The following is a 13,823-nucleotide window of genomic DNA, read 5'->3' as shown; positions in this document are numbered from 1 at the left end:
AGTGAGTATTAAGTAGAAAAGGCGGTTATAGTCTTTTGATTGTTTTCTGTAATTGCAAATGTGTATTTTGCTGGACTGATTTTGATTGGTATTTGTGCTGGGGGGAAACTTCTTTCTATGTTTGTAAGCTGAAAGACCCTGTAATATTCCATCTTGATTTTACAGAGATTTTTTTTTCTTTCTTTTATTAAAAGCTTTTCTTTTTAAAAGACCTGTTTAATTTTTTTCCCCTTGTTAAGGCTCAAAGGAACTGAATCTGTACTCACCAGGGAATTGGTGGGAGAAGGGAAGGAGGAGTGGGGGAGGAAAGGTGAATTTCCTCTGTGTTTTAGATTCACGGAGCTTGAATCTGTCTATCTCTCCCAGATAGCCCAGGGAGGGAAAGCCTGGGAGGGGGAGAGAAAGGGGAGAAAAAACCTGATTTCTCTATGTTGTGTTTCAAGGAGTTTGAATCATGGTGATCTCCTAGTGTACCCGGGGCGGGAAAGATCTGGGAGGAAGAAAGGAGGGAGAGGGGAAATGGTTTATTTCCCTTTGTTGTGAGACTCAAGGAATTTGGGTCTTGGGGTCCCCAGGGAAGGTTTTTGGGGACCAGAGTGCCCCAAAACACTATATTTTTGGGTGGTGGCAGCCTATCAGATCTAAGCTGGTAATTAAGCTTAGAGGAATTCATGCGGTATCCCATCTTTTGGACTCTAAGGTTCAGATTGGGGAATTATATCATGACAGTGGTCATATTGAGTTTTATCATCTCTACACTGCAGTACGTTTGGTTTTAAACACCCAGCTTCAGTGATATCTGTATAAACAATTATAAGCCAGACCTGTGAAATGGTAATGCTTGTTCCCTCCTTGCCAGCAAGGTAAGGTGTCTGTTAAGCAAGTACTTTACAAGAGGCAGTACTGGGAGGTCTGACTCTGCCTCTGGAGCCCGGGAGAGGCAGACTAAAGAAGTTGGCTACTCCACCACACGCCCCTTCAGTCCTGATTGGCTAAAGAGATCTGGCAGGAAATGCCACCCCTACATTCTGCTGCCAGTGTTCCTCTGACTGGAGAATGGGATTGCCACTCCAGGAGGGATTGCAACGCAGGCTGTAAGGACACTGCAAGCTTTGAGTCTGAGCTCAGGGCTGGGAGGCAGGCTCAGGAACCAGCAGCCTGGGAATGCGAGCTTGCACCACACACAAGAATCTGTCACAGGCCAGAGAAACAGAGGCACTTTAATCCAGGAATAAGGAGCTACAGCTGGTGGGACTGGCCAGACTGTTGGACCGATAGGGGCAGAGTTCCTTGTATTCATCCAGGATTTATGCCCTTCTCCCATTGCTTGCTCTTTTCAATAACCCTGGAATTCCGTTCTTACTGATCAACGTGTTTGAATGTTACAGATGTTTTTTAAGAAGCCAAAACAATCAAGCAGGGAGCAGAGCCTGCCAGATTCACTGACATCAGAGTTGCCAAGATCTTTGTATCTATCTATCAAAACCTGGCCACAATCATGGTTTGTAACCCTGCACTAATGGGAGTCACAAGTGTATTGTGCCTGTAGATAGCTGTTTATCCAGTCTCATACACTGTTTGTATCTTAAATAATTGCTCTTACAGAAGAATTTCCCAATAACACACCTTGAAAACCATTTTGTCTTTCAATAAGAAAGCGGCGTTGTTTTCACAGCACTGTCTGCGAAATTGTGAGAGAATAACTTTTATTTACGTAGCATCATGCAGCCTAAAGGATCAGAAAGCACTTTGTCTAAATAATATGTTTTGTAGGACACAAGTGAAAGGGAATCACTGCTGGAGTGGACCACATCAGCCACTTGGCACACCAGTAGGACACAACAGTAGGAAAAAGAAATGTTGGCCAAGCACACTATGGTAAAATCCTTCTCTGACGTAACTTGCTGTGGGCTCCATAGGAAATTGGCTTCATTTTTAGAATAGCCTCCAAAAACCACCCTTAAAGTAAATTGTATTGTATTGAACATCCACCTTGGAAGGCTGAAAGGTGGAGTTGGCAAACTCAAGATTTGAACCTATATTTTCTGGGAAGCTAGTTGTGTACCTGAGTGAGCCATTCTCTTCCAGCAGAGGAGCAATTCAAACTGAACAAAGCAGTGTCTATAGTATTCTGTGAGTGTCAGACTATGATAGTTCTCATTCTTCATCAGCCTAATGTGCAGAAACAGTGAACTCGATGCATGAGCACAGTGTAGTTCAGTATGTAAATGTCTGGTCCCTACCTATGCTAAACACATAATCATAGACACGTGGATAGGGAGCATTGATTTATTTAGATTTGTAAAATAACAAAAAGGCACCATCTAAATGCTCTGGGTGTCCTGCTGTTACTGAAAAGCACAAATTACACAAACCCTAGTCAGTCTCATTCCCACAACAAAATCAAGCTTGAAATAAGAAACCCATTCCCCTTCATATCACCTATTCTTTTGTGCTTCCAAATATCTGAAAAACAGCTAAGCCTAAAGGTCAACTGATGTGGTCAGTTTCAGGCCAGGTGATGGGCGACTGATTTACAAGTTTAGCAGAGTGCCTTGTCACTCACTTTTCATTTTATTTTTTTCATTTTGATATTTGGGGTTTTCACCCCTTTTTCGCACTGGCACTTGTACGGAGGACAGCACTTATAAGCGCAAGGTACATCGTGATGAGCAGGTCAGGGAGTACAAGGGAACCTGGTGCTGTATTCATGGGCATGCTGCTATGTTGCCACCAAAGCTATGGCAGGAGTGTGGCCAAAGAATCAAGAACTACCAGGATGCACCACAGCAGCCACAGAGGGGAAGGAAGCAGCACTGGGGGAGTTAGTATGTTGTGAAGCCAACTTTCCCCTCAGAGCTGCACATGCATACCTGTCTTGTATGAAGTCAGGAGCTTTCAGTGCAGAGAAGCAGAGAGAACCTTATAGCTCATAACTTCCACTAGATAAACTCTTGTCACACAACCAGAGATGTATGCAGCTTTAGGGCTAAATTCAGTGGTATCTGAAAGATTGTAACTGACAAAGCAACTGAAATTGTATTTATCTGGTGCTCAGAAGGTTTGTAAAACAAGTGAATTTATACCTGTGTGGTACCGTGTTGGCAGAATCCAACCCTGGATTAAGCATATCAATGAGAGTTGTGCAGTGTGTGCAGTTTAACCCCAGCAATGCTAATGACAGTAGCATGCGCTGCATTGTCTTACATGGTCTTGCAGCTTTGCTTGCTGCACCCCCCACTGCAATCCCCATCATCAAGCAAATCACACTCATTTTGCACACCCATGGAATTGTCAGATTGGTATGAGTTTTGTCACTGTCACCTGATATGCAACTTTTTCTGCTCTTTTGCATCTTTGATGAATGACTCAAATGAGCAGCAGGTGAAGCTTCTTCTGGCCAAGGCCCTGCCCTCGTTCACTGCTCTCAGCCCCCCGCCCCATCGCCCTAGCCAGGGAAGGCGAGGGGGGCACTGAGAGCGAAGTTGTGGGGTGAGGAGGATGCTGAGAGCTCTTAGCCTTGGCTGGAGTTGAGCCCAGAGCCCCTTCCCCATTCCACCCCTTCTGCCTGTGGCTCTGCGCCATTCTGCCCCCACTCACTCCTTTCTCCCCCCCCCCAACCCCACTGCAGGTCCAAGACTGGAAAAGCTCTGGACTCCAGCCACAGCCACAGGAGCTCCTCCAGCCCCAGAGCCATGGTGGGGGGAGATTTTTCCAGGGCCTCTAAATCGGCCAGGATCCCTGGACTTGGGCCCCATAGGCCTGTGTAGTAATCCACCACTGCCCCGGCCCCAGCCTCCATTATGTGCTTCCCATGGAGGCATAGATCTCAATGAAAGTTGTTTCGCTTACTCTAAGCTGCATTTGGTTCAGTGTTCAGAAACCTGTGGCCCACGGGCTGCACGCGGCCCATCAGAGTCAGGGCCGGCTCCAGGTTTTCTGCAGCCCCAAGCAGCAGAGAAAAAACAACCACGGCAGCATGATTGCACCGCTTCCCTCTTCGGCAGCAGGTCCTTTGCTCCGAGAGGGACTGAGGGACCTGCTGCCGAATTGCCACCAAAGACCTAGATGTGCTGGACATGCTGCCTCTATAGCGGCCAGAGTGATGCCCCTTAGTATTGGCCACCCCAAGCACATGCTTCTTTAGCTGGTGCCTGGAGCCGGCCCTGATTGGATTAATCTGCTGCCGGGCCACCAGACTGTTTGTTTACATTCTCACAGCCGCCCACAGCTCCCAGATGCCCCAGTTCGCCATTCCCAGTCAATGGGAGCTGCGGGAAGTATCTGATGAATGCAGTGCACAGTTGTACATGTTCCACAATCCAGATGATTCCATGACATTTCTACGGGCCAGGAAGTTAGCAGTAGCACTGGTTTCTAGAACAGTGTCAGGTCAGGGATAGGACAATTTATTCTGTGATTGAAATGTTTTTGCTTTCCTTCTTTCTAGTTCATCGAAGCACTGCAGTATGCACCCTTGTTATGTAGCTGTCAAAGGAGAACAGCACCTGTTTCTTTCTTGTCCCAGATTAGGTTTGTTTGCCTTTTCTTTCTCTTATATGTATAGCTGTGTGGTGGGACAACCTTTTCCCAGCAGAGAGAGAACGCACGCATTTAAGTTGTGATGGAAACCCAAGAATGTGTCATGTTCAATGAATTGTTACTATTTATATTGCAATAATTAGGCACGGTACAGAGTATAGCTTAGTATTGAAGTAATGTGGCAGAGATGACCCATGCCCGCTGCTAGTGGGGAAGCAGAGTGAGGGCAGTTGGCTTCAGCAGTGTTACTGAGCATGCTCAGTCCAAGCCAAGCAGCAAATCTGCCAGGACACATGACGTCACATGGCACACCTCCTTGTGTTGCCTAGGGAATCTAGATCAGTAGTTTTCAAACTTTTTTTCTGGTAACCCAGTTTAAGAAAATTGTTGATGCCTGTAACCCAACAGAGCTGGGGATAAAGGGCTTGGGTGTGGAAGGGGGCTCTGGGCTGGGGCAGGGGGCTGGGATGTGGGAGGGGGGCAGGACTCTGGGCTGGGGCCACGGATGAAGGGTTTGGGGTGCAGGAAGGGGCTCCGGGTTTGAGGGGGCTCAGGGCTGGAGCAGGGGATTGGGGCACAGGGTTGGAGTGTGCGCTTACGTCAGGCAGCTCCCTGTCAATGGCACAGCGGGGGTCCTAAGGCAGGCTTTCTGCCTGTCTGGCTCCTAGGTTGATGTGTGCAAACAACTTAGCACAGCTCTCGCCTTCAGGCACTGCCTGCCCCCGCTCCCATTGGCCAGGAACTGGCCAATGGGAGTGTGGAGCCGGTGCTCAAGGTGGGGGCAGTGCACGGAGCCCCATGGCCCTCCTGCCTAGGAGCCAGAACTGCTGCTGGCTGCATCTGGGGTGCAGCACAGTGTCAGAACAGGTAGGGACTAGCCTACCTTAGCTGGGCAGCACCACTGACAGGACTTCAATGGCCCAGTCGGCAGTGCTGACCAGAGCCGCTGGGATCCTGTGCCTTACATTTCACAACCCAGTACTGGGTTGTGACTCAGTTTGAAAACCACTCTGATAGATCATTGGAACAGGTGGGAACTAAAGAGTCCTTTTCTTATGCACACAGAATATTTGTACTCAAGTGCATACATGCTTTGTGTTATAAAATGTGCCTTCAGTAAATGTTTGTTTAATCAATGTAATAGTGGTCCTGGGAGCATACAAGCTATCGATTGCTAGGAAACAAATAGTTCTATCATCGCTTGTATTTCATACATTTTATATTACTGTATATTTTTTTACATTTTCTAGCATGCTGCTCTTGTCTGGCACATTTCCAGATTAAGCCTGTCAAATGTTCTAAAAGAACTCTCTATCCCTAGATCCATACTATTTTACTCTAAGTCCATACTATGCACAACAATGCATTAAAAGAACATTTTTGTGTATAATTTCTCAGGTTTTTGAAAAAGCAAACTGAAAAAAAAATCCAACATGTGGCATCACATTGAAACCAGTACTGGGCATAAGCAAGGCTACAATGTTTAGAGCCACTTCACAGCTCAATTGTCAGAGGTCTAAAGGAGTAACTGATAGATTGTCATCCTCTCTGTGTACTAGCACTAGAGGAGGGATAGGAGACCGTGAGTTCCACACATATTAGCTGACAGCAGAGGAATGATCAGACTTAAGGATCTTGGGTTCCAAGCTCTGGAGGGGAGTGTTATGTAGTAGGCAAAGATTTCTGTGTATTTGCACCTATGCTTGACCCATTTTCTCCATCCCTACAACCTGTCTCTGGGTCCTCATCACAGTCCCATTTTGCTCATCTAGCCAGTCCCAGCTTCCACTCCACCGTCTTCTCACTGGAATCCCAAGTTGCTCAGCATGTTTTAGTCTCACTCTTCAAGAGTCACTGCCCCAGGTCCCCTCCTACTTCCAGTTCCACACACCCCTTCCAGCTCCCAGTCTCATTCCTCAGACACTTCCAGTTTCAACCCCCTACCCTGGTTCTTCTTGACCAGCTAGTCCCAGTTCCTGCCCCTCCTGGATTGTCATCTGATCTGTCTCTTCCCCCCTCCTGGCCGCCAGTCTTCCCTCCCCCCACCCATGTTCACTAACCTCTCTTAGTCCCAGTTTCCCTCCTCCTTTTCCAGTCTCAGTAACAACTACTTATCTTCCCCAGTGCTGGTTAGCTGCTCTGTCCCTGAATAGTCAAATCCCCTGCCTAATTAAGCCTGCTGGAGATCTAATCCTCTGTTGCTGATTTTGTTGTCCCTTTACACTACATTTCCCCCTCATATCTACTGTGTCCTGTGTAGGTTTCTGTCTGGTGAGTAACATTAGTTCTGCTTCTAGCATTGTACAATAATGTTTTAAGAATTGATAGTACTTTGCAAGAGGGCACTTATTGCAAGTTTAGGTGGTAGTATAGGATTAACTGAGTACAGAAATAATAATGTATTTGCATAGCTACTGGATATTTTAATTTATTTAGAAACAAAATTAATACAAGTACCTATAAATAGATAGGTTCCCCTACTGCATTAAATTGATCACAAGTAGTCTTTTCGAGGAATCCCTCAGTCGGGCCTTTACTTCCTTGTTCGCATAGCAAACACACAAATCAGTGCTCAATTAATAATAGTTGTAATCGATCAGTGATAATACTGATAATCGATAAGTATCAGTACTTCCGTCGCTAGACCCATTGCACATGACGGGCTCTTTGATTTACACCACAGCTAATTAAAGTAGTCAGGTGTTCAGAACCATCTCTCTCCACTAAGGGATCAATACCTTTGTCAGTGGGAGAGAGCAGATGTAGTTTAGAGCAGCAGAACCTTGGGACATTGAAAATAAAAGGAAGATAAAGTTATTTTGCAATATTGAGCTGGAGCATTGGGCTTATTTTGATTAATGGGATGTATCACTGGGGTTATGCATCAGAGTGGGACAGAACTGGTACCTCTCTATGTGGAACAGTGGAAGAAACTTGCATTATAAAGCTCCTGCTCATAGGTGTGTGTTTCCAAAACAGAAAGCAAAGGAATTCTAAACACTAATAAATCACATTAACCTCAACTGGCCACAGTAGAAGAAAAGATTCTGCCAGCAAGACATAAAATGCTTTTTTCTAGTAATAGGGGTTGAGCACCCCTAGTTAACTCCTTTAGAAAAAGGGGTTACTAGGCTTTTCCTGTTACTGTTCTTCAGGCTATGTATACACTACTGCCAGATCAATGCACTGGGGGTCAATTTAGTGGATCTAGTGAAGACCTGCCTATGACACTCTGTACCTTGGGGGAATACCCTACAACCTTATGTTCATCCTTATAAAACGATTGTGTGGTATCCAATGCAAAGTTTGTCATGTCAGGTGTCTTCGGAAGGCTCATGATGCACTGAGCATTGTTGTGATAGTAATGTTATAGCAATTGTTGTTATAGGCATGTTATAGGTTGTAATTTCATGTTTATAGGCTGAAAATGTGTCCTCATGGTTTAAAACAAGCCCAGGCAAAAACTCTCCAAGAGCAGAGGGGCAGTTCACACCTCATCAGGGCAGGTATAGGAGAAATCCAGCGCAGCCTCACAGGAACAAAGGACACTGGCCTAGGCAACAACAAAGGATCTCGTGGACTCTCAAGTGAGTCCCCCACCCCACCCCTGGTCAGTTTGGGACTACGATGAGGTAATGTTCACCTGACCCTGAAGAGGGGGGCAAAGCCAAGAGGGAAGAAAGCATATGATTAAAGGGAGAGACATTTGCCATGCTCTCTCTCTCTCTTCTACCTCCATCTACAGACATTACCACCAAGTGACTGAAGCGCTGATCAAGGGGAGCTCCTGGCTGAAGGGCAACCAGCCATCCTGTGGTGAGAAGCATCTAAGTGGGTAAGGGCACTGAAAGTGTTAAGATCAGCTTAGAATGTGTTTTGCTTTTATTTCATTTGACCATATCTGACTTGTTGTGCTTTGACTTATAATCACTTAAGTCTATCTTTGTAGTTAATATATGTGTTTGTTTATTCTACCTGTAGCAGCGTGTTTGGTTTGAAGCATGTCAGAGACTCCTGTTGGGAAAAGAAGCCTGGTATACATCGATTTTTTTGTTAAATTGATGAACTCATATAAGCTTGCAGGGTCCAGCAGGCATAACTGGACACTGCAAGACAGAGGCTCCTAGGCTGATGTCTGGGGATGGAGATATTGGCTAGTGTCATTTGGTTGCACAATACAAGGAGCAGCTTATATGCTAGAGGCTGTGTGTGAACAGCCCAGGAGTGGGGGTTCTCACAGCAGAACAGGGTAAAGCTGGCTCCCAGAGTTAAGGATTGGAGTGACTTAGCAGATCACCAGTCCAGATAACACTAGGGGAATGTCATACTGCCAAATTGACTGCAGATCTCTCTCCAGTCGATCCTGGTACTCCACCCTGAATGAGAAGAGGAAGTTATATCTAAAGGAGAGCGTCTCCCATTTACCCAGAGCAGCGTAGACACGGCAATAAGTCGACCTAAGCTTGTCGACTCCAGCTACATGAATAACGTTATTCATGTAGCTGGAGTTGCATAACTTAGGTTGACTTACCTTGGTAGTGTAGACATAGCCTCAGTATCATTATGCCAGTGGGTGGAAATATAGCACTGTCCTTTTGATTTAAGTGGTTCACACAACTTTGCAGACAGCTGAATACCATTAGCAAAATAATCACCAGAAATGGAGAAGTATGAAACAACTACTCTCTGCTTCACAAAGTGACATATTAGTGCTAGGGGGCTAGCAGACTAGCACTACTGATTGCTGCAGAAAAAAGCCTCAAAGCCAGAGTGGCAGGCAAATGCTGATGGAAAAGAAGCTGTCCAGTAGCTGAACTATTGCAACAGCTGTTCCGGAGCTTTTTCACTTAAGTTCTGTTACAAGTTTGAAGCCAGATGACTCTTTCCCTTGTATTAGGAATTTTAGCTCATGCCAAACTCAAGTCAAATTATTAAAGTGACAATTAGTACAACAAAAAAAGGTAATGAAATCTTTCCTACCAGCCCATTACAACACAACAAAAAGCTGTTCTTGTAGTGAAAGTTTGTGTCAACGTGACAACACCCATTGAAAAGACGGTTACTCACCTTTGTAACTGTTGTTCTTCGAGATGTGTTGCTCATATCCATTCCAGTTAGGTGTACGCGCCGCGCGTGCACATTCGTCGGAAAACTTTTACCCTAGCAACTCAGTGGGCCGGCAGGTCGCCCCCTAGAGTGGCGCCACCATGGCGCTCCATATATACTCCTGCCGGCCCACCCGCTCCTCAGTTCCTTCTTGCCGGCTACTCCGACAGTGGGGAAGGAGGGCGGGTGTGGAATGGATATGAGCAACACATCTCGAAGAACAACAGTTACAAAGGTGAGTAACCGTCTTTTCTTCTTCGAGTGATTGCTCATATCCATTCCAGTTAGGTGAATCCCAAGCCTTACAAAGGCGGTGGGGTCGGAGTGAAATGTGGCAGAATAAAACTGCCGAGCCAGAGGCTACAGCCTCTCTTGACTGCTGAACCAGGGCATACTGCGAAGCAAAGGTAAGGACCGAGGACCAATGGAGCTTCGCGACAGGTCTCGTGGGTAGAAACACGAGCCAGCAAGGCGGCAGATGAAGCCTGAGCCCTGGTAGAATGCACGGTGATGTGGCTTGGGGAACTATGAGCCAAATCATAACAAGTGGGGATGTCCGCCATCACCCAAGATGAGATCCTCTGAGAGGAAAACAAGCAAGCCCTCCCTTTGGCCCGCTACCGGGGCAGAGCTGGGGCGCCTTAGGCAATGATTCTGTCAGCACAATATAATGCGAGCACTCCACAGATGTCCAAGGAGTGCAACGGTTATGCCCATTGCGTTGAGCTGTGGGTAACATGAAAGGCCAAAACACTTTAGGGAGGAAAGCCGGGTGCGGTCATAACTGCACCTTGTCTTTGTGGAACCTTCGTAAGAGCTCTGATCTCAGAGACCCGTCTGGCCAAGACTAGGTTGAGGTCCCAGGGCGGGGCTGGGCGGCGCACCCGAGGGTGCAAGCGCTCCAAGCCCTTGAGGGACCTCGAACCCATAGAGCGTGGGACACTGAACGTCCATCTTAGCCTGCTGGAAGGTAGGGATGGCTGCTGAGAGTATCCTCAGCGATGATACCGCCAGATCCTGCCGCTGAAGGCCAGAGGCAGGCCAAATAGAGGGGATCTAGACCTCAGCAGGAGCAAGATCGAGCGTACTGCAGCTGTAAAGGAAACGCTTCCACCTGGCTCGGTACGTTGACCAGGTGGAAGGCTGCCTGTCACCCCGACTCAGGTACGCAGGAGCCACCGTGAGGCGAAGAGGCTGCAGGTCCGAGTGACGAAGCCTGTCATTGCCCTGAGTGATGAGGTCTGGGCTGACAGGCCGAGCAACGTGGTATGTCAGTGCTACCTGGACCACTCTGGAGTGATCATGATGATGCACGCTCTGCCCCTGCGGAGTTTGAGCAGGACGTAGCGAACCAGTGGGAACAGTGGGAAAGCATAATGCAGTTGGCCGTTCCACGGCATCAGGAATGCGTCCAAGATCGATTCCGAGGAGAGACCTTGGAAGGAGCAGAACACCTGGCATTTCCTGCTCTCGCGGTGAGCGAACAGGTCTGTGTGAGGAACCATCTCCACTTCCGGAAAGCGGGACGCCTCACATGGGGCAGAGTGATCACTCGTAAGACAGGAAAACCTGCTGAGTCAAAGAGTTAAGACGTTCCGAACGCCTGGGAGAAAGGACGTCGCCAGCTCCATCGAGTGGGCCATGCAAAAGACCCGGAAATGGATGGCCTCCTGACAAAAAAGGGGGAAGGACTATGTCCCCCCTGAATACTTATGAAGCACCTGGCCATTGTGTTGGCTGTAAACACCGAGATACAACGGCCTCGCAGCTGCCGCTGGAACCCCTGGCATGCCAGGCGGACTACTCTCATTTTTGGGCCATTAATGAGGAATGCCAGCTCCCTAGAAGACCGAAGGCCTTAAGCTCGGAGGTGACCATGAGCACTCGAGCAGAGAGATGATGCGTCCGCCGTCAGGGGCAGTGAGGGCTGGGGCGGATGAAACCGCATCCCTGTCCACACCAAGGAGGGAGTTAGCCACCACTCTAGGGAGCCTAAGGCGTTCGAGGGAACGGTGACTACCATGACCACTGGCTCCCTGTCCAAGCGGTACGCCGAGGTGGGCCGGACTTGGAGAGGACGGAGGCGGAGCTTGGCGTGTTTGGTTACAAACTTGCAGGCAACCATGGACCCAGGAGACTGAGACAAGAACGAGCTGAGGTCGTTGGGAAAGCCTTCAGACCTCAGATGATTGTTGCCATCGCCTAAAACCGCAGTTGTGATAAGCAGGCTCCGGCTAGGTAGGAGACCAAGATCGCCCCTAGGAAGCCCAACCTCTGCGTGGGAACCAGAGTGGATTGCTCTATAGTAATCATCAGGCCTTGAGCTGTGACTAAGACCGTGACGATGCCCACGGGCTGAGTGGTTTGTGTCTCAGAGTCTCCTCGGATAAGCGAATCGTCCCAATACGGAAAAACGCATATCCGACATAGCTACGGTAGGCGGCGACTATGGCCGTAAACCGGGAGTATTCACCGCTGGCTATAAAGCGGAGGCATCTTCCGTGCAGAGGGAAGATGGCATTGCGAAAGTACGCGTTCTTCCTATCCAGGGCGGCATAGTAGCCCCCAGGAGGCCAAGGATGGAATAATGGTTCCCAGGGAAACCATGCAGAACTTCAACCTTATCCCAAACCGGTTGAGTCCATGCAGGACCAGGGAGGTCTGAGACCTGTGTTCGAGTGGGGGACTAGGGCATAACGGGAGTAAAACCCCTAGCCCCTTTCGTCCGCTGAAGGGGGACAGGGCTGGAGCAATTTAAAGGTGGTACCTATGCTCCATCGTGCGCAGGACCCAGCGATCTGAAAGCAACTGGGGCCATGCCAGGAGAAAGCGGGATCAGGATCCCGTCCTGCGACTGATACACCGCCCTCCGGCGAACCTTGGAAGGTCCGTCTTTTGTCCCAGTGGTAATTGCGAGGGACCTTGACTTTGGCTTTTTAGGGGGCCTGACTTTTGTCTGCGACCACCTTGGCCTTGCCGTTCTCCAGAGTTCTGCCTCTGGCTAGGCACAGAGTATGGCGGCTGGGGCCATAAAGGCCTGCGTTTGGTCGCTGGCGTATACATGCTGAGACGCATTAGGACCCTATTGTCCAGCAGGCTTCGCAGTCTGGGGCTGTCTCTGCCGCGAAGATGCCTTTACCAACAAAGGGTAAATTCTTTCCCCCGTCCTCCAAGACGGCAGCGAACTCCAGGTGGGAGGTTCGAGGGAGAAACTCCTCCACCCAGGTGCTATAATTATCGCAGCTAAGCAAGGCTTGTTGCTTTGCTACCCAGAGGTGCAGGGCCCCTGCAGAGTACACCTTGCATTCGCCAAGGCTCTTTCTGCTTCGGGGCTGGCGCCCGCTGGCCATCATATCAGGATCGTGGTCCTGAGCATAAAATCTGCGCATATGAGATGACACGGATGCGTGTCCGGACGGCCATGGAGGTACGAAAGAAGGCACGGGCCGAGTCTCTGACTCACTCGGACCTTGCCCAACTCGGCACCGGGGACCGGCATCGGGAGGCATATCGGTACCTGGAACGAGATCCAGACCCGCAACCAGAACGGTGTCGGGAGGTCGACCGAGATCTCGAGGCTCGGAGAAGAGCTACAGGAGTCAAGGTACCTGCCCCGGTGCCAGATGTCGGAACGGTGCCGATAGCGGGTCGGCGAACGGGATACCGACCGGTGCAGCGAGTGTGACCAGTACCGAGGAAAACAGCACCGGGACTGCCAGTGGTGTCCGGCGTGCCGACAGGACTTGGAGTGTCTGCGGGACCGTGATCATGAACGGTGCCGCTCTGCTGTACTGACAGGGGACAGTCCCTTGAAGAGACTGTATTACCCGTACCGGCGGTGCCCGGGTCAGGCAGCACTGACTCTGTCATGGCACTGAGAGCCCTTGCCGTTGGTAACATCTCCGGCGTGCAGGGAACAGCAGGCTCAACCACAGAGCGTACTGGGGAGCTGTCAGGCACCGGATTCGACGGCCCTCGTGGGGCCGGGATCCACGGTACCGAGGTCATCAGAGCTTCGGTAGGTGCCGGTGCCGGTCGAACCGAGCTAGATAAGCTGTCTGGCTGCGGTGCCGTCAGCACTGAAGCAGCGGGAGTAATACGCTCAACCACGGCGCGTGCCGGGGAGCCGTCGGGCACCGGATTCTATGGCCCTTGCGGGACCGGGATCGACGGTG

The 13,823-nt window shown here is 49.3% G+C and overlaps 1 protein-coding gene across 3 annotated transcripts in view; it reads right to left on the bottom strand.

Moving 5' to 3' along the window:
• KCNIP1 (potassium voltage-gated channel interacting protein 1) overlaps nucleotides 1-13,823 on the bottom strand; it is an 833,815-nt gene that overhangs the window by 324,128 nt on the left and 495,864 nt on the right. The gene's annotated exons all lie outside the window — the stretch shown is intronic.

The sequence above is a fragment of the Gopherus evgoodei genome, chromosome 8 (assembly GCF_007399415.2).
Source record: "Gopherus evgoodei ecotype Sinaloan lineage chromosome 8, rGopEvg1_v1.p, whole genome shotgun sequence".
Taxonomy (NCBI): domain Eukaryota; kingdom Metazoa; phylum Chordata; order Testudines; family Testudinidae; genus Gopherus; species Gopherus evgoodei.
Note: the sequence above shows the minus strand (reverse complement) of the source record. Positions and strands in the feature narration are given on the sequence as shown.